Genomic DNA, 20616 nt, shown 5'->3' with positions numbered 1-20616 from the left:
GATAATTTATTCTTTATTTAATTTTTCCAGCTTTATTGAAGTATAATTGACAAATAGAAATTGTATGTAGTTAAAATATTATATATATGATGATTTAATATACTAATTATTTGTTTTACTGAATGAACCAAGAAAAGCTGTAACGAAGCATATTCAACTACACTGCTCTCACTAAACAATATTTTGGTACAAAGTATATTTTTACTAGTAAAAATAAAAATTTTAATTTAAAATAGCTTATAAAATCTCTTTGTATCTTTGTATTTATTTACAGTGTACAGTGCATATCATATAATTGCACAGTAGTACATTATATGATTTAAAAGTAAATACACACACGGGAGTTTCTAGAATTCTGTACTGATGGGGTACATGATCAAACATAGATTACTTCTCTGCAGGAGAGGCGCTCAAAGCATAATTAGTTCATGAATAGGAAAGAAAAAATTTGAGAGTATACATTTAGAAACTTATAGAGGAACTTGACAGTAATTTTATGCTTGTTCAATTTAGTTTTTAAAATGGGCTTGTTTTCTCTTTTTAAATTTTCATTTTTCTAGTAATTTATTTTATTTTTTGGCGGTACGCAGGCCTCCCACTGTTGCGGCCTCTCCCGTTGCGGAGCACAGGCTCAGCGGCCATAGCTCACGGGCCCAGCCGCTCCGCGGCATGTAGGACTTTCCCGGACCAGGGCACGAACCCGTGTCCCCTGCATCGGCAGGCAGACTCTCAACCACTGCGCCACCAGGGAAGCTCGGACGTGTTAAGTTTTATCACAACTTGACTAGCACATTCTGGTTCACTTCCCCTGCCATCAGTTGTTAAGTATTTAAAGAATGTTGTTATTAGGCTAAGTGAAACATAGTTTAAATTTTCATATAAAAATGTATGTGAGGGCTTTACTTCCTTATTCTTAATGGGTAGCCGTAAGTTTCCTCATCTTCTACCTCATAGGGTTGTGTTTGGATGATTAAATGGAAATAATGAATCAAATTGCTTGGGTCAGGGCCTGGCCACGGAAGGAAATCTACAGATTCTAGTCGTTTCCTCCTCCCTCTTTAAGTGCATTTCATATTTCAAGCTGTAAAATTTGACCTCCAAATAAGTGAATGTTACTGTATTATTTTTAGAAGCTTGTGACCAAGATGGTTAGGGAACTAACTAAAGACATGAAGGACGTGTCTGAACAGGCAGACACTGGGGAAGCTGGCAAGGGAGTTGTCTGACTGCCATCTTCAATTATTTGAAGAAAGGTATATGTAAAAATGACTATTCTTAATTCTGTCAACAGATGCACTGTTTAACAAGGGCTCAAAAACATATTTGTGCTTGCATAAGTGCTTCTCCAGAGAAAATAGGAATAAAGAGAAATCACAGGATAATAGACTTCAGTTCAAAAGAAGGATGGAATTTTAATTTAAAACATCCAAAAATAACACAGATTTCCACACTATCACTACAAGTTTTTAAGCAACGGCTAGTGGCCAGGTAGTTTTGAGGGGATTTTTGTGAAAGGTGGAAGAATATATTAGCTGCCCTTTGAAGGCCCGTTCTAACTCTATATGAGACGATACATTTTATACAGATAGTCCAAAACCAGAAGTTCTTGTTTCTGCATTTAATTTTCACACTAAAAAATAAATCCTGAAGAATACTGGAAGAGTATGGAAGCAACCCAAGAGCCACGCAGTATCCAAAGTTCTTTGTTCAACTTAATTATACAATAGTACTTACATATCGGTTGTATCTGTCTACAAAGAGTTTAGATTAGAAACACTCCAGGTGATTAAAAGTATTTTCTTTTTTGTGCAGGAAAATCACAACTACATCAATAGCATCGTCACCATCACCATACACACTTGATGTCATGAAAAGGAACTGGAAACTAGCCTTACTTTTTAAAAAAATCACTTCAAAGATGAATCATATAACATATGGACACTGACAGAGCTTGAGAATCCAAGTAAATGAAAGAAGAGAGGAAGGAAACTAGTTATAAAAATGGGTTTCAGCAATCTGCAGGGATGTAGGAACTCGAAGACAGTTGGCTATGACCCCCCACTCAAAGAGCTAAAGAAAACTACATAAAAGAAAGCTCAAGAGGAGTACAGAAAAATCGGCCAAATTACCAAGTTGTTACCATTGTTAATGTAGGTCCTCCCCTCACTTGCATGGGAGGTAGGAAGAGGTACGTGGAACGTTTTAGCTTAAACCAAATATCACCTGAGTTTGTTTAGGTAAGAAAAGTGCTACTAGCCTTTAGGCTAATTTAGAGTTAAAATTAATCATAAAACAAATGTGATCTCCCCCTCAAAACTCCAGATTATTAATCTATTACTTTTGGTTTAATTTCATAAAAGTGGGCAAAAAATGACCCAGTGCCCCTAAAGAGGCATACATATGATTTGTCTGCCAAACTTCTTCTTCTAGTGGGAACCACCCTCTCCTACTGCATTACAACAGGACTATAAATCAGGGCCCGACTATAAAGCAGGACAAGAGACCCAGGCTGGCCAGAGTACTCTATTCCTTAAACTAGTGGGGAAGATTGGCTCTGATGAATCTGGAGATGAAAGTGGCCACCACACAAACAGTCTGCCACTTTAAAAAAAAGCAGCAGAGCTGGGGAAGGAGAGAAAGCCAGCACGTTTCTGTTTCACTTAAGGTAGCCTCGACTGGATTTCTGACTCCTATAATTGAAAGAACCCTAATACCTATAGGTTCTCTATTTGCTTGTTGTGGTTCAGAAAGGAAGAGCTTCTCACTGCTTAACTGCAGAATGAAGATGAAGGTGACTACACGGTCTTTAATTAATTAGTCTTTAATTAATCTAGTACTTCAGTACTAGACATGTGAAAGAATTACCAACAGAAGATTTAGCTTTTATTCCAACCCTCCAAAAAAGCCCCATAGGGCAAATTAGAGAAATTAAGCAAAGCTCATGGTTAACATCACTACCAAAAATATAGCACTCTGAGAGAAAATCTCTGCAAATCACACATCTCATTGACTTGTATCCAGAACACACAAAGAACTCTTATGACTCAATGAGAAGAAAAATAACCCAATTTTTAAAAGATGGGCAAAAGATTTCAGTAGACATTTCACCAGAGAAAACAAGTCAAAGACTTATTAATAAGCACATGAAAAGGTGCTCAACACTATTATTCATTAGAGAAATACAAATTAAAACCACGAGATACTTATTTATATCCACCAGAATGGATATAAATTTTTTTTTAAAAGACTCTAACAACTGCTGGTAAAGATGCAGAGAAATGAAAATCCCCAAACACTGCCATTGGGAATGCAAAATAACGTACAGCCACTTAGGAAAACAGTTTGACAGTTTCTTAAAAGACTACACATAAATCTACCATAAAACCTGGAGCTTTCACTCCATGATACTCATGAGAAATGAAAACATGCGTCCATGCAAAGACTTGCACATGAATGTTCATAACAGGATTATTCATAATAACCAAAAAGGGGAAGCAATCCAGATGTCCATCAATTGTAAAAGGAGAAGCAAAATGTGGTATACCCATAGAATGGAATATGGGGCTACTGTCCATCCATAGAAAGGAAAGAACTACTGACACATGCCACAACACGATAACCAAAAAATATTATGCTAAGTAAAAGAAACTCAAAAGGAATACATATTGTATATTTCTATTTATACACAATGTCCAGAAAAGGGAAATCTATAGAGACAGAATATAAACTAACGGCTGCCTGGGGATGGGAATGGGAATTAACTAAGAAGGGGAATAAGAGATTTTATACTGAAGTGATGAAAATGTTTTAAAACTGGATTATGGTAATGATTTACACAAGTCAGTAAAGTTACTAAAAATCACTGTAAACCTAAAATGGGTGAATTTTATGATATGTAAATTATGCCTCAAAAAAGCTAATTAGAAAAAGTGAAATAAAAGAGACTAGAGAAGACATAATAAGCAAGCAGAAATTATGAACCTTGATTGGATCCTGGATTGGGGGAAAAAACAGCTATTAAAGACAACAGGCGACAACTAATGAAATCTGAATTTGGACTAGATATTAAATGATATTATGAAATTATTGCTGATTTTCTTAGGTGTTACAATAGTATTATGGTTATACAGGAGAATGTCTTCATTCTCAGAAGATGTCAGCTCAGGTACACAGAGGTGAAGTTTCATGTCTCCAACCTTCTTTCAAAGAACTCAGAGAAATAAAAGCATCTGTACTTAGAAAGTTAAAGCAGGGACTTCCCTGGTGGTCCATGGTTAAGAATCCACCTTCCAATGCAGGGGAGGTGGGTTTCATCCCTGGTCTGGGAACTAAGATCCCACATGCTGCGGGGAGCCCCACGCGCTGCAACTAGAGAGCCTGCACGCCGCAACGAAGACCTGACGCAGCCAAAAATAAGGAATAAACAATAAAAAAAAAAAAAAGATAAAGCAAACATGGCAAAACAATAATTGGTAATTGGTTAATTTAGGGTGATTAGTAACTACCGGCATTCGATATAATACTCTTTTTAAGTTTTTTGTAGGTTTGAAACATTTCAAGGCAACAAGGACATACTGTATAGCAGAGGAAATTATAGTCAATGTCCTGGGATAAACCATAATGGAAAAAAATATATATAAAAGAATATATATATGTATAACTGAGTCACTTTGCTGTACAGCAGAAATTAAAACAACATTGTAAATCAACTATACTTCAATTTTTAAAAAATGTTTCAAAACACAAAGTTACGGGGAAAAGAGCACTCCTTTTATTGTCTCAAAAATGTTTTAATTGAGGTAAATATTGGTTTACAACATAAGTTTCATGTGTACAACTTTATATTCCTACTTCTGTACCTACAATATGCTCACCAAAAATTTACTTTTTATCTGTCACCATACAGTTGAGCCCCTTTATCCATTTTGCCCTCCCCTCTGCCCCTTCCCCTCTGATAACTACTACTCTGTTCTCTGTATCTATGTATTGTTTGGTTTCTTCATTTTTTCTTTCTATATTCCACATGAGTAAAATCAAAAGGTATTTATCTTTCTCTGACTTAATTTCACTTAGCATTAATACCCTCAAGGTCCATGTTGCCACAAATGGCAAGATTTCATCTTTTTTATGGCTGAGTAGTATTCTGTTGTATGTGCGCGCGCGCGCGTGTGTGTGTATACCACATCTTCTTTACCCATTCATCTGCTGATGGGCACTAAGGCTGTTTCCAAATCTTGACTCTCATAAATAAGGCTGTGATGAACACAGGGGTGCGTATGTGTTTTCAAATCAGTGTTTTCACTTTCTTTGGATAAATACCCTGAAGTGCAATGGCTAGATCATAGGGTAGTTCTATTCTAGACTTTTTAAGAAGCCTCCATACCGTTTCTCCACAGCGGCTGCACCAACTTACATTCCCACCCACAGTGCAGGAGGGCCCCTTTCTCTACACCTCGACAACACTTGTTGTTTCTTTGCCTTTTTGATAACAGCCATTCTAACGGGTGTGTGAGGTGATACCTAATTGCAGTTTTGATTTGCATTTCCCTAAAAATTGGTGACGTTGAACATCTTTACATGGCGCACACTCATTTTAAAGTGTAACCAAATGTAAAAGGACTCACCAATGTAGTTCTCAGGACATTTCAGAAAGAGGCACACAATTGGGGTTTAAAGACTGTCATGTCTTTGGTCTATGACTGTTAATACACAGCAAATAATGGAGGGAAGAAACGAAAACTCAAAGTATGAAATAATTGTGCACAGACTCAGCAAACTAGAGCTTTCTAGAAATGTTACTGCCAACTAATACTTTTTGAAGTAGTCATTTAAGACAAAGCAACATAGTTATTAGTTGGTGCAGAAATCTTTAGTTATATAGCAGTGCCTGAGAAAGCATTTTTGAATGAAGGTCAATAAATTTTCCCACCTGAAAGAGCACCCATTCCCACCTATATCTCTTGGCTGATATAAAGATCAAATGAAACCATATACACAAAAGTGCTAAATTTTGATTTAAAAAAATTTATTCATTTATGGGCTTCCCTGGTGGCGCAGTGGTTGAGAGTCCGCCTGCCGACACAGGGGACACGGGTTTGTGCCCCAGTCTGGGAAGATACCACATGCCGCGGAGCGGCTGGGCCTGTGAGCCATGGCCTCTGAGCCTGTGCATCCGGAGCCTGTGCTCCACAAGGGGAGAGGCCACAACAGTGAGAGGCCCGCGTACCACAAAAAAAAAAAAAAAAAAAAAAAAAAAAAAATTATTCATTTATATTTTGTAACTTCCTAGTAAGAATAGGAATAAAACAAAGATTAAACCTAGCATCATATTTGGTTACTCTTGTCTATAATTGGATTTCCTCAATTTTGTAGTCAACACTGCACTAACAATTCTTCAAAGCATTGTCAGTGTTCATTATGAATAATTCTCTTTCACTACTCTAACTTGGGCACTTTGTCTTACTACTTAACTATGCCATAATTTGTTAACAGTGTACTTTTGCTGCTGGTGGTGGGTTTTTTTGTTTTTGTTTTTACATATACATGTATCTATTCTTTTTCAAATTCTTTTCCCATTTAGGTTGTTACATAATATTGAGCAGAGTTCCCTGTGCTATACAGTAGGTTCTCGTTGGTTATCCATTTTAAATATAGCAGTGTGCACATGTCAATCCCAAACTGCCCAACTATCCCTTTCCCCCAGCTAACTCTAACAGTGTACTTTTGTAGTTGTTGTTTTTGGCCGTGATCCTAGTTCCCCAACCAGGGATCGAACCCGTGCCCCCTGCAGTGGGAGTGTGGAGTCAACCACTGGACTACCAGGGAAATCCCTTTAATAGTGTACTTTTTAAAAAAATAAATTTATTTATTTTATTTTTGGCTGCGTTGGGTCTTCACTGCTGTGTGCAGGCCTTCTCTAGTTGCGTCGAACGGGGGCTACTCTTCATTGCAGTGCGCAGGCTTCTCATTGCGGTGGCTTCTCTTGTTGCAGAGCATGGGCTCTAGGTACGCGGGCTTCAGTTGTGGCATGTGGGCTCAGTAGTTGTGGCTCCCAGGTTCTAGAGCGCAGGCTCAGTAGTTGTGCCACACGGGCTTAAGTTGCTCCACTGTATGTGGGATCTTCCCGGACCAGGGCTCGAACCCATGTCCCCTTCATTGGCAAGTGGATTCTTAACCACTGCGCCACCAGCGAAGCCCAACAAGTGTACTTTGAGCAATTTATAGTTTTAACAGCTTAAACTCATCAGACACACTAATGTAAAACAGGAATCTTGTTATGAATCAAAAGGAATGTTCACGTGGAAGTTCAAACAAAACGTCACATTTATAGTTTTTACAATAAAGAAAACATTCTTGGAATTGGACCTTGAAATAAAATATCTAAGAAGAAAAAAAGATATGCTAAGATGTACATAGGACAGCTTAGACAAAGTACTCTAGCAGATGGCAGAAGACAGAAATTGTACCCACTATGATAGCTATAATCAAAAAGAGGGACAATAACATACACTGGTGAGGGTGTGGAGAAACTGTAAACTGACCGTGGGGATGTAAAATGGCACAAGTACCTCAGAAAACAGTTTGGCAGTTAATCAAAATGTTAAACATGGAGTTATCATGTGACCTAGTAATTTCACTCCTAGATATATACCCAAGAGGAATGAAAACACATGTCCATGCAAAAACATGTACATCAACGTTTATGGCAGCATTATCCAATATAAGCCAAAAAGTAGAAACATCCAAATGTCCATCAACTGACGAAAGGATAAACAAAATGTGATATATCCACTGAATGGAACATTATTCAGCCATGAGAAGGAATGAAGAACTGACATATGCTAGAACATGGATGAACCTTGAAGCATTATGTTAAATGAAAGAAGCCAGAAACAGAAGACCACATATTGTATGATCTGTTTGTGGTATCCAGGAATGACCAGAATGGGCAAATCTCCACAGATGGGAAGTAGATTTATAGCTGTCTGGGGCTGGGGGGTGGAGGGAATCAGGAGTGATGGTTAATGAGCATGGGTTTCTTTTGGGGGTAATGAAAACGTTCTCAAACTAGATAGAGGTGATGGTTGCACAACTCTGCGACTATACTAAGAACCACTGAATTAATACACTTTAAAAGTAAATTTTATGGTATGTGAATTATATCTCAACAAATCTGTCATTTCAAAAAAAAATCCAGAGGGGCTTCCCTGGTGGTGCAGTGGTTGAGAGTCCGCCTGCCAATGCAGGGGACACGGGTTCGTGCCCCGGTCCGGGAAGATCCCACATGCCGCGGAGCGGCTGGGCCCATGAGCCATGGCCGCTGAGCCTGCGCGTCCGGGCCTGTGCTCCGCAACGGGAGAGGCCACAACAGTGAGAGGCCCGCGTACGGCAAAAAAAAAAAAGAAAATCCAGCCTCCTCACCACCCCACAAATAAGCAAAGGACATAAAAAGACAACTCACAGAATAAAAAATATAAATGACTAATGAATCTACAAAAAGTTCAAATAGTTGCAACCAAAAAAACATAAACTTTAACAAAACAAAACACAAAAACGAGAATGGGTTAATGATCTGGGCCAAAGCAAGGACAAGAAGAGATAGGCAGAGCAAATGATCAAGTTTTATTTTATTCTGAGGGATCAAGAAAGCTACTAAAAGCCACAATCAGCAAATAAGAATCAATGAAGTAACAGACATAGAGAATTATCTTAGGTGTAGTGTACAGCCATATGAAATAGGGAGATCTTAGAGATTAAAAGGGTAGTGGGAAAGTTACCGATAATCCAAGCACTAAGAGACTATGGTTGGTGTCTAGAAACTTAAGACCTCGGGGGATAGGGATTTTCTGTCACAGACAAAATGTCTTAGGGATAAAGATGAAGGAAGACAAAACGTCCTCAGACTAAAAAGGGGTAGGAGAAGTAAGGCAAAAAAGAGGCAACAGAAAAGATCAGCCTCCTGCAAGCCCAGACATCAGGGTGGCAGCATGTAGCAGAGGGTGAGACCTGAGGATCTTCAAGGCAGGAGAGTCCCCAACTACCACCCGCCAAAGACTGAACTGTGGGCCAAGACCCAGTTAGAAAGAGGCAACAGGGGGGCTTCCCTGGTGGCGCAGTGGTTAAGAGTCCGCCTGCCGATGCAGGGGACACGGGTTCGTGCCCCGGTCCGGGAGGATCTCACATGCCGCGGAGCGGCTGAGCCCGTGAGCCATGGCCGCTGAGCCTACGCATCCGGAGCCTGTGCTCCGCAACGGGAGAGGCCGCGGCGGTGAGAGGCCCGCGTACCGCCAAAAAAAAAAAAAAAAAAAAGGCAACATGGGTCCCAGGAAAAGTAGAGATGAACAACTGGCCACAGACCAAGAGTACTACCTGGTGAGTGAGAGTTCCTCAACCTAGAGACCTACCAGCATTCATGGGACAATGAAGAGGGACTATAGTTATAGACTGGGAGTTGTAGGACTTCTGGGGAGGAGCTCCTTGGCATAAGGGACAAGAAATTAATACATATCATACCACCCAGCACTCCTGGGAAAGGAAATATTTAGAATGAATGAGACAGAAAACGGGATGTGGACTAGGAATTTACAAAATGGACCTAGATAACCTTGAAATTATAAGAATCTACAGAAAATATGCTACTTGAACTTTCTGGGTGAATTAGATGGCAGTGAAATGAAAATACTCTGCAGAACATGGGAGACTGAGCACAGGTGAGTGTGTGTAATTGCCGTGTGGAGGGAATGTGTGCAGGATGCTGGGCTACAGGTGATTTCACACCAACATATACCACCAGCCAGAGGACTAAATCTTTATAAATGAATTCTGGAGAAAGAACTGCCTCAAGGCCAGATGGACCGAGGCCCTACAAACTTGTCTAGAACTATCCCATAACTGTGTACCACGGGCCACCCCATCGATAAACTCATCTAATTACAAGCCTGACTTGCTATGTGACCTACAGACACAAGGACTCAAGCCATGATCGCATCAATACAAGGTGAGCCTAATTCATCTGCAAAGCACAGAAACCACTTAAAGACTATGAAAGCCTAGAAGGAAATAGATTTTCATAGACCTATGGCTGCTTTAGCCTAGAGAAGAAATGGAGGTCACCCCGAGGCACCCACGTCTGGCTGAGTAAAGATTATAGTGAAGTTTGGGAGAGGCAGGAACAAAATTCAGGAATGGTTGTATGAACTGGGAAACTACAGATCAATACCCTATCTTGATTATCATTATATCAATACTTTGCTGCTGCCCACTAGGAAATTCAACCTTCCTGCCGCTTACCATATCTATCTCTTACAGAAATAGTGAAGGACTTCAGTCTTTTTTTTTTTTTTTTTTTTTTTTTTTGCGGTACGCGGGCCTCTCACTGTTGTGGCCTCTCCCGTTGCGGAGCACAGGCCCGGACGCGCAGGCTCAGCGGCCATGGCTCATGGGCCCAGCCGCTCCGCGGCATGTGGGATCTTCCCGGACCGGGGCACGAACCCGTGTCCCCTGCATTGACAGGCGGACTCTCAACCACTGCGCCACCAGGGAAGCCCGGACTTCAGTCTTTGAAAGGTATTTCCCCAGTTAAATTAATATCTAGTACAATGTATATCCACAGAGAAGATAATACAATAAAACAATCAGCATCTCTATTAAAGATACTGTTATATTACTATTTAACATTGTTCTGGAGATAGTAATCCATGCAATTAGATAAGACAAACAGATGTAAAAACACTGGAAAAGAAGACGATAAAATCTCTATTTACAGGTGACATAACTGTATATCTGGGCCACAGAGAAGCAATGATAAAAGTACTGAAATAATAAAAGTACTTAAACAATAACAATAATTCAGCAAGGGGGACATCCCTGGTGGCGCAGTGGTTAAGAGTCCACCTACCAATGCAGGGGACATGGGTTCGAGCCCTGGTCCGGGAAGATCTCACATGCCGCAGGGCAACTAAGCCCATGCACCACAACTACTGAGCCTGCTCTCTAGAGCCCGCGAGCCACAACTACTGAGCTCATGCACCACAACTACTGAAGCCCGCATGCCTAGAGCTCTGCAACAAGAGAAGCCACCTCAGTGAGAAACCCGCACACTGCAATGAAGAGTAGCCCCTGCTCAACACCACCACTAGAGAAAGCCCATGCACAGCAAAAAAGACTCAATGCAGCCAAAAATAAAAATAAATATTTTTTAAAAAACATGCAGAAATTAGCAATGTTCATATACATGAATAATCAGTTGGTAAATATAACTAATAAGAAAATTCTATTTATAATAGTAACAACAAAAGATAAAACACAAAATACATAGGAATAAACAAGAAATGTTCAAAACTTATATGAAGTAAATATAAACCATTCTGCAGAGACAAAGTAGATTTAAGAAAATGAAAAGACATCGCTTGTTCTAGATTAAGATGTTCTAACACCATCAAGAGATCAGTTCTAGGTAATACAGTAAGTTTAATGTGACCTCAATAAAAATAATAGTGAGCTTTCTAATGGACTTGGACAAACTGATGCTAGAGTTCATACGGAAAAATGAAACACGCAAGACTAGTACGGAAAACACTGAAGAACAGGAGCAATAATAGGGAACTAGCTCTACCAGATATAAATCATATACAAAGTCTCTATGATTAGAACAGTGTAGTACTGGTACATGAATAGTCAGACCATCCAAAAGTATAAAACATACCCAACTACATATAGAAATCTAGTATATGATAAAGGGGGCCAAGATTTTTTTTTAATTGAATGGTATCAGGACAACTGGACAGCCACGTGGGAAACATAAAATTAGCCCCATTCACACCATATATAGAAATGTACTCCAAATGGATCAGAGGACTGAATGTGCTCTATATTATAAATGAAACTGTATTAGTACTAGAAGAAAGCATGGCTGAATTCCTCTATAACCTGTGGGAAGTGAAAGGCTCTCTATGACTAAAAATCCAGATGCAATAAACTTAAGATTAATATACTTGACTACACAGAAACAAACTTTCGCAAGTCAAAAAAACACACACCACAATCAATGCCAAAAGATAACTGGGCAAAGTATTTGCAATATATATCAAAGTTAAATGACTAATATTCTTAAATATAAAGAACTTTTAAACTCTGAGAGGAAAAGACCAAAATTTATTTAGAAAGTGAGCAAATAACATGAACACTTTAAAAAATGTAAAAAATGGCCCTGAAACATATGAAAAAAATGTTCAATTCACTTGTGATAAGAGAAATACAAATTAAAACTAGGCTGAGATACAATTTCTCACCTATTAGATTAGCAGAAATTCAGCAGCTTGGCAACATGCTCTGCTGCTGAAGCTGCAGCACTCATACACCACTGGTGGGAATTCAAAATAGTACAGCCCCACAGGAAGAGAAATTTGGCAAATCTAACAAATCTTATATATACGTTTATCCTGAAGGTATACTTCCAACAATACAAAGAAACAAAGATTTGCATTACAACACCACTTGTAATTGAAAAATACTGGGTATTACTTAAGTGTCCAAATACAGGAGAAATGGTTGAATAAACCGTGGAGTACTATGTAGTTAAAAATTAAAGTTACTCAATTTGTGTATTACTTTTTTCAAATAGTTACTAAATTGTCAGTACATAAATACTTATTAAGTTGTTTGGACCTAAACTAATAAATTAAACCATCAGATGTTTCTCCTAACCTAGGGATGCTGTGAAAAAATTACTGATATAATAAGGATGTAATGAACTGAGAAAGTTTGGGAACTTCTGATAAAGTCCTGTGAAGACTTTTAAGAGGGCATGTATACCTGGAGATACGCGGTTACTCCAGACTGTGGTCAACAAAATTTACAATAGGCTAATGAAGTAACTGTCCATAGTAGTAAGTGCTATCACAGATTTTATGGCAGCTCGCAAGGGGAGCAACTAGCTCAGTTTTTTTTTTTTAATTTATTTTATTTATTTATTTTTGGCTGCGTTGGGTCTTCGTTGCTGCATGCGGGCTTTCTCTAGCTGCAGCGAGCGGGGACTACTCTTCATTGGGGTGCACGGGCTTCTCATTGTAGAGGCTTCTCTTGTTGCGGAGCACGGGCTCTAGGCACATAGGCTCAGTAGTTGTGGCATGTGGGCTCAGTAGTTGTGGCTCACGGGCTCAGCAGTTGTGGCACACGGGCTCAGCACTTGTGGCTCGGGGGCTCTAGACCGCAGGCTCAGTAGTTGTGGCACACAGGCTTAGCTGCTCCGCGGCATGTGGGATCTTCCTGGACCAGGGCTCGAACCCATGTCCCCTGCACTGGCAGGCGGATTCTTAACCACTACGCCACCAGGGAAACCCTAGCCCAGTCTTGAAAGTTGTTTTTTGTTGTTGTTGTTTTGTTTTGTTTTTTTGAAAGGATGGAGTTGAGAGAAAAAATCAAATCAAGATACAATTTTTGAAGAGTTATAAGCTAAAGTGAGTTCTGAAGGGCAAGTAGGGGTATATTAGGCCGGGGGAAGGAGGAGTGGTTAAAAATCACAGGAAGAGGAAATGAGGGACTGAAAGAACGCTAGCATTCCAGAAGCCTGGATTGCTGGAACTGAAGACCCTGGAAAAAAAGAAATGAGGCTACAGAGTTAGGTAAGGAGCAGACCTTAAAAGTTTTTTTTATATATGAAATTAAGAATAAAAGAAATTTGGGGCTTCCCTGGTGGCGCAGTGGTTGAGAGTCCACCAGCCGATACAGGGGACACGGGTTCGTGCCCTGGTCCGGGAAGATCCCACATGCCGCAGAGCGGCTGGGCCCGTGAGCCATGGCCGCTGAGCCTGCGTGTCCGGAGCCTGTGCTCCGCAACGGGAGAGACCACAACAGTGAGAGGCCCGCGTACCGCAAAAAAAAAAAAAAGAAATAAAAGGAATTTGGATTGTATTAATTAGCAAGAAGGAGCTGTGAAAGGGTTTTAAGCAGGGGAGTATCGTGAATACTCTAACCGAGTGTGGAAAAAAGATTGGGTGGGGGGGACCCAACCAGAGGCTAAAAAGCTGCTACAATAATGCAGAATAGATCTAGACAGGGCAGCTGAACTAAAGCGTCTGCAATTACTCAGTAGTGGGGCAACCTCATTTTCAATGGATTACTATGCTAGCTTCTCAACCGCAAAAGAAAGCAACAGATTCCGTGGCTTCGAAGACTACGGTCATGATCTTTGTGGAAACTGGGGATCTTTGCCCCACCTTCACAATGTGTCTGGGAGTAGAAGTCGTTTCATAATCTTGCTGTGTTTTATTCTCCAAGATGACATTGACAAACCCTGATATTTAGTTTCAATAAGTGAATTCTGCGATGAAATTAGATCCCAGACTTCAAGGAGATTATGTGTGTCAAGCCTTACGTCTGTCTACTGAACCTAATACAGGCCTCTAGCTGTGAGGGCCTCTAAGAATACTAACATGTTTTCTGGAAGCTTGCTTCTTGGCTTGTACAGAATGCCCTCTTGATGTCGAGGAATAAGTTTTCACCTTCAGGTATAATTAAATCAAAGATGCAAATTCTCTTCTAAAATTTACTCAAACATCTTTTAAGAACTCACAGAGCTTTAACTGAATTTTTTCTATATTGTAACCAAATCGTTATGAGTGCAATAGGGTAGTAAGAAAGGTGTTTTAGAGCTAAAAAACAAACAAACAGAAAAACACAAAGAATAACTGTTACTAATAGGGGCTGGAGAATAAGCTATTTTTAACTTGAGCTCTACACTTCTTTTTTAAACCAAGAGATGAACACATCCTTAGAATTAGGCCCATTGAAAAGGGCATTTTTTTTTTTAAAAAGTGCACAGCCTTGGGAAGAGTGAAGAGAATTCTACTGGCACCGAAGAGGAGTTAGACCCTTACAAGAATTCTGCCACCTTTAAGCCTCCATACTAAACCCAAAGAGAAAATAATATATGGTCTGAAATGGTAAAAACAGATCCATGTCTACACCTCTGCTTTTTTTCCACTCTCCCACAACCTCTCCCCCTTGTCCTTCAGTCCAAGAAGAACTAAAAAAACAAGATTGCAGGAAAAGTCACTACAAACAGGTCTCCAACAGTCCTCTCAAATAGGGACTATTCAGGTACTTGAAAGGTAAAAAGTAATAATCAAACACCAAAGTTGAGTTCCTTATACTCTACTCTCCCAGGACACTTATATGAACAATGCCCATCCATTTTTTCATCGTGGCACACGCAGAAGGTTATAACATGTGGAAGGAAGGTCATAAACAGAAGACTGGCTGCTATCTGAGGCCACCTGGCCAGGGTCACTGGTTACCCCAGGCCCCATGTGATGGCCAAGAGTACTGACGAGATCAGTATCTTTGCTTTCTTAAAGCTCAGCTCAATCAGAATCGAATTCTTTTCTCAGTCTTTTAGGATTAATTGCAATAGCCAATGTTCTCAGAAATTGTTACTTTAAAATCCAGACCCTATTACGTACTAGTGGCCCAGCTTCCAGCAAATAACTTCCCTTAGCCTTAGTAAAGTATGGAAAAACTACCTATTTTGCAGCAGTAGTGTGGAGATTAAAAATTATAAGCTCTTATCACAGTGCTTGGCAGGAAATCAATGTAGGAGGACTGTTATTACCAAGAGAGTTGTTGAAATAAGGGAAATCTGACCTCTGTATAGTGGTTACGTCACTGAGATAAGAAATTACAGGCTTTACTCTCCCTAGTGTCTAAAATTAAAACATTTTATAAAACAGTGAAAACCATGAACTGTCTCCCTACTTCCTCAAAATCATAATCTTTTTCCCCATTAATATTCACAACCTCTTATTCCAGTATTTTAAAAGTGATTGTCTTCGCAACCCATGTACAAATGCATATTACACTGACACATACATACACAAGAAGTGATACTGGTACATTTATCTATGTTCTGTAGAAGCTGAGCTTGGAAAACCAGTGTAGGACCAGACATTCGGAGACGAAAGAAGATATCAGCACTTTTTTATTTGAACCTCACTACAGTGAAAATAACCCAACCATCTATAGACAAAAATTATCTCCCCACACAAATGGTAGACAAGTTTCTTTCCTGTAATTAGCCCCTTTTCCCTGAAAAAGAGTTGTATGAAGAATTAACTGCAAAGAAAGTGTTGTATGAAGAATTACTTCAAAATAATTGATACAGATGACTGCACACTCAGCAGACACACTGGAGAACAGCACCTGGATCTCTGGAAAAAAGTGTTAAAGTGGCTACTGGTAAATCGCGTCAAGGTCATAAGAGGATGTCAAAGGACTTCATGTACCCGTGGAAAAAAATGAGCCACTATAAGCAATTCTGCAATGTACCACGTTATCTCAACAGTGGTAACTCCCAATTTCCTCTATTTGATTAAGATAGGGTATGGTTATCAACTCCAAACACAAACTTCCTATCACCAGGAAATCTCTTGATAACCCTGGGCAAAAAAGCTCAAGTAGTAAACATTTAACACTGGAATATAAGTTATTATAATGCCCAATCACAATATCCCAAATATAATTTTAATCTTTCAGGCGAGGATAGTTTTGGAAGGATGGCAAAGGATTCTTCTTGATTTGTCCTTTGACCGTGCTAAAGAACAGAAAGACAAAGCAAAATCTGCATCCAAACTGAAACAAAAACACAAACAAAAAAACCTTAGCCCCCCCCCCCCCCCCCCCCCCAAATAAATGACTACTGGAAGGCAACTGTGAGATCACCTACACATTCGTTCATTCACTGAAGAGCTGTGTGAATAACTTCTATGTTCTGGCCACATCACATGGAAACACAGGGATGAGTAAGACATGGCTCCTGCCCTGAAGAAATTTATAATCTAAAAATAATGTTTTCAGAGTCACAGGAGTCATTTTATAATAATATTGCATTAATAGAGACAAAAACATAAGCGAATAAGACATATTTAAATACATTAGTAAACATAAGCTAAAAGGAATTCCTTTGGTGAAAACTGAGTTCACTAACGACATTTAGTATATACTTTTTGAAGCATGATTAAACTTGTAATTTACTTCCAGGACAAGAATTAACTCATGACACATATTTTATAATGATCTCCCGCCCCGTCCCCCTCCCCGCGGCCCCCAAACACAATTCGTAAATTAGGTGCTTTTCAGCTTGACAGGCAGGGCGTGGCCCTGTAGTTCTCATACAACCTCAATGACACTTGGATGAGCTCTCGCAAGTCTGGACATTCAGGTTTCCGAGAAAAGGCCAGTCAACTCCCTAATTCTCCCTAAACCTTGAAACAACACTGCCACCTCTCTGCGCCGTCACCCCCGCCCACTTACACACATATCCCTTGCCTAAAGCACACAAATCTCATCTTCCACTTCTGGAAAACCTTCAGGAACGAACCACGGAAGAAACACCTCCCTCACTCAAAATATCCATATTCTCGTCCGCGTTTCAGAGGCTTGATTCCCGATTATTGGCTAAACCTGTGCAAGAGCCCAGGGCCGGCTATTCAGTTCAGTGCGGACCATCTAATGACTTCCACCTGAAACAGCTATTCCTTTAACTGGCACAAAACCCTACCGGAGACGCTTAAAAAGCAACTGCTCGCACACAGACAAGGAGTGAAAGAAAGGAAAGGAAGGGAGAGGGGCGGAGTGAGGCGCGGGGACTGCGGCGACCGGTCCCCCCAGGTTGCGGGCACCGCCCAGGCGGGGACCTCGGCGCGGCGGGACAGAGATGCGGGGTGACCTTCCGACGAGGCCAGCTCGACGGGGTGCCGGGGTCGGGAGACCTCGCCGCAACTGTCCGCTCTCGGGAGTGCACTCGCTCGCACAGCGGCGAACCCGGCGCCCCGGATTCCAGCCCAGGCTCGTCCCGTAGCTGGTTCCCGGGGAGCACGCAGGAGGTGCAATTTCGGCGTCCGGGCCCGGCGCCTGGGCCTCGGCCCGCCGCCGCCCAGACACACCCCCGCCGCCGCCCCGGCGGCCCCAGCCCCTCCCCGGGCAGCCCGGGCGGGCATAGCTCACCTGCACCGCAAGCCGGTTCACCGCCCCGCGGGCTCCGGAAGCCGCGGCTGAGCTGGCTCCAGCTGGAGAGTGCTCGGCCCTTGTCGTCCAGGAGGCTCCGCGCCGGGAGCGGCAAAAGGAGGAGTCCGACAGGAGGCGGTGGAGTCTGGGCGGCAGGAGGAGGCGGAGGAGGGCTCGGGGCGCCCCGCTCTCTGGAGATCCACCCTCCTGCTGGCCGCTCTGCAGCAGCAGCCGCAGATCACTTCCGGGGCGCTGGGAGCGGGGCGGAGTCTGAGGGGAAGCAACTTCCTGTCCGCGGGCTGAGAGGAGGATGTGGGGGCCGGGGCTGGAGAACAATGGCCGGAGGGAGCGGGCCTGCTGGCGTCCACCCTCCGCGCGCTGAGGGCGGGCTGCACTGCCTCTCGGGCGACCCCACCCCCGGTCTCTGCGCCCGGCGAGGTGAAGTCACCTCCCCGGGGCCCGGGAGGGGCCGCGGGCCTCGCAGAGTTTCCCGGATCTCGGCGCCAGCGCCACGACGTCCTTGTCTCTCTTCTGGGGACCATGAGGGGGTTCTTGGGGAAGGAGGGGGAGAGCGGAAGTCGCCATCTTGCTTCCAGGGGGCGGCCTCTTCTCCCGGGGCGTCCTAGGCCACTCCGTCCTGTGGCCGGGATTTTCCCGAGTGGAACCGGCGACGTGGCTTGTCGCGGGCTGAATCCCTGGAGACGGGTCAGTCGCCTGCCCTGGCTGGAGGGTCTCGGTGGCCGCCCTGGGCCTCCTGTCTAACAGCTGATCCCGGGAGGACTCGCATCCGCGGATAGTTGGGGGTCCTTTTCTGAGGATTCTCGAACCCACTACGACACAGTGGGTCTGATGTCTGGTGTGGCACTGAGATCATCCCGCGGCCCCATCCTGTGATTTGGGAGCCTAAATTGGAAGTAGTTCCACTAAATCGTTTGCTTTATTTAATCCTTCCATAGGTTCGAAATCGATCGTTAGACTAACATGCGTTAACAGCTCCCCTCTTAACTCTAGACATTTATTCCCTTATCCTCCTCCCTCCCCACCTCGCACCTGAGTAGCAACACTCATTGCTTGACACAGTCCATTCAAGGGATGCCCAGAGTAATGGAAGCAAATAATTACGGTTGGAAGTATGGCATATCAAGGTATACAGAGAAAGGAATGGATGAGTTTACTAAAACTGTCAGATTTTCAAGATAAACAGGGGTTTTACAGCACCAAAAAGGGATTTTACAGCACATCCAGATCCTGACAAAAAGGACATGAAACAAAGGAACAAATAAAAAGTATTGAGAAGTCTGAGTAGTAATTACAGGACTTAAAGGTTCAAGGCTGGGCTGCTGAAAAAGATGAAGCTGAAGAAGCAGTCAGGAGTCAAACATGAACTGTCTTTCATGCCGTGGTGAGGCCATGAATAGAGGAATGACCCTGGACAGACTGACAATTTAAGCTGTTGGTGGAGGACAGGTTAGTTGAGGGGAGGAGCAGGGTAAGCAGAGAGCTTGCAGACAAGGAGCCATTACAGAAATCAAGAGAAAGGATAACCATAATGTGAGTGGCAGTGAGTATCCGAAGAAGATGGATTCCTAAAATGTTCAGGATGCCAAGTCAACTAGTTATGATGATAGATTCTTGGGAAGCAGGTGCTTGCTGGATAAAAGAATGGAAGTGACAATACTGATGTTCTGCTTTTGGGGGAGGATAAAGGTGTATTTTACCAAATGAAATAAGGAAGGATTGGGATGGGGTTGGGGCAGAAAATGAGTGCCATTTTGGACCTGACGTGTTTTAAGTACCGATGGTGGTGTCTAATGGCAGTTGCTGTGTGGGTCTACAGCTCTGAGTAGGTTGGGATATGAAGTTACAAACACCACAGGCTTGTATTACCACATCCGAGCCAACTGCAGTCTCACTTTATTGAGCACAGATTCAAAGCCACTTCTCCTTTCTCCCTAATTTTTCTTGGGAAAAATGCTGAAATACTACATTGAAAAATATCCCCATGTGGTGATATAGGCATAATGGTCTTCTAAGGACTATATTTCTTCTAAGGGCCGTAAAGTTTAGGCTTACAAGAAACTGAATATGACAAAAGTATAACTAGTATAGCATCATAAAATAATATCATTGTTACCTTAATTAAAATTTTTAAAATTTAATCATTGACAAGACAGGTTAGTTAAACTAGCCACAGATGGAGGATCGAGGATGGTAGGTTACACAAATACCTGTTGAATGGAGAGCTAGGAGGAGGATAGCTTTAAGAGTGAGCAAGGGGAACGCAATGAAAGACAACCTCAAGCTCGTTAGCCAGCCTGTCTCAGCTGATTCTTGTTTGTTCACAGCCATGCTAACCTAGCTTAAAGCAGTCAGAAATAGAATGGATCATTTTCGAGCAGAAGCTTCAGAAAGCCACATATAGCAAAAGCCCTATAAATAATAGGTACAGTGGCAAACCAAAGACTAATTATTAGTTGTTATTCTATACCCCTGCATAGCAGGATTTTTTGAACACAAAAAATGAGGAACTCTCACCTTTAGTTCTTAGATTATTCAAATACATTTATTCTCAATTTTCCTAGAATAAAATTACATTTAGGTGTACTGACCAACCAT

General features: G+C 41.8%; 1 protein-coding gene across 2 annotated transcripts in view; it reads right to left on the bottom strand.

Moving 5' to 3' along the window:
• The window catches only part of RALA (RAS like proto-oncogene A), a 76757-nt gene extending 58535 nt beyond the window's left edge, over positions 1-18222 (bottom strand). The window contains exon 1 of one of the 2 annotated variants that reach the window (XM_027123969.1): positions 18001-18222. The gene's annotated coding sequence lies outside the window, so the exon portion shown is untranslated. The remainder of the gene's footprint in view (positions 1-18000) is intronic. The other variant, XM_027123968.1, reaches the window with a different exon arrangement.
• Between the last annotated feature and the right edge of the window lie 2394 nt (positions 18223-20616).

The sequence above is a fragment of the Aethalodelphis obliquidens genome, unplaced genomic scaffold, assembly GCF_003676395.1.
Source record: "Aethalodelphis obliquidens isolate GAN/ISIS:26980383/991018 unplaced genomic scaffold, ASM367639v1 scaffold27, whole genome shotgun sequence".
NCBI classification, from domain to species: Eukaryota; Metazoa; Chordata; class Mammalia; order Artiodactyla; family Delphinidae; genus Aethalodelphis; species Aethalodelphis obliquidens.
The sequence above is the reverse complement of the archived record's forward strand: the minus strand, read 5'-3'. Positions and strand labels throughout refer to the sequence as shown.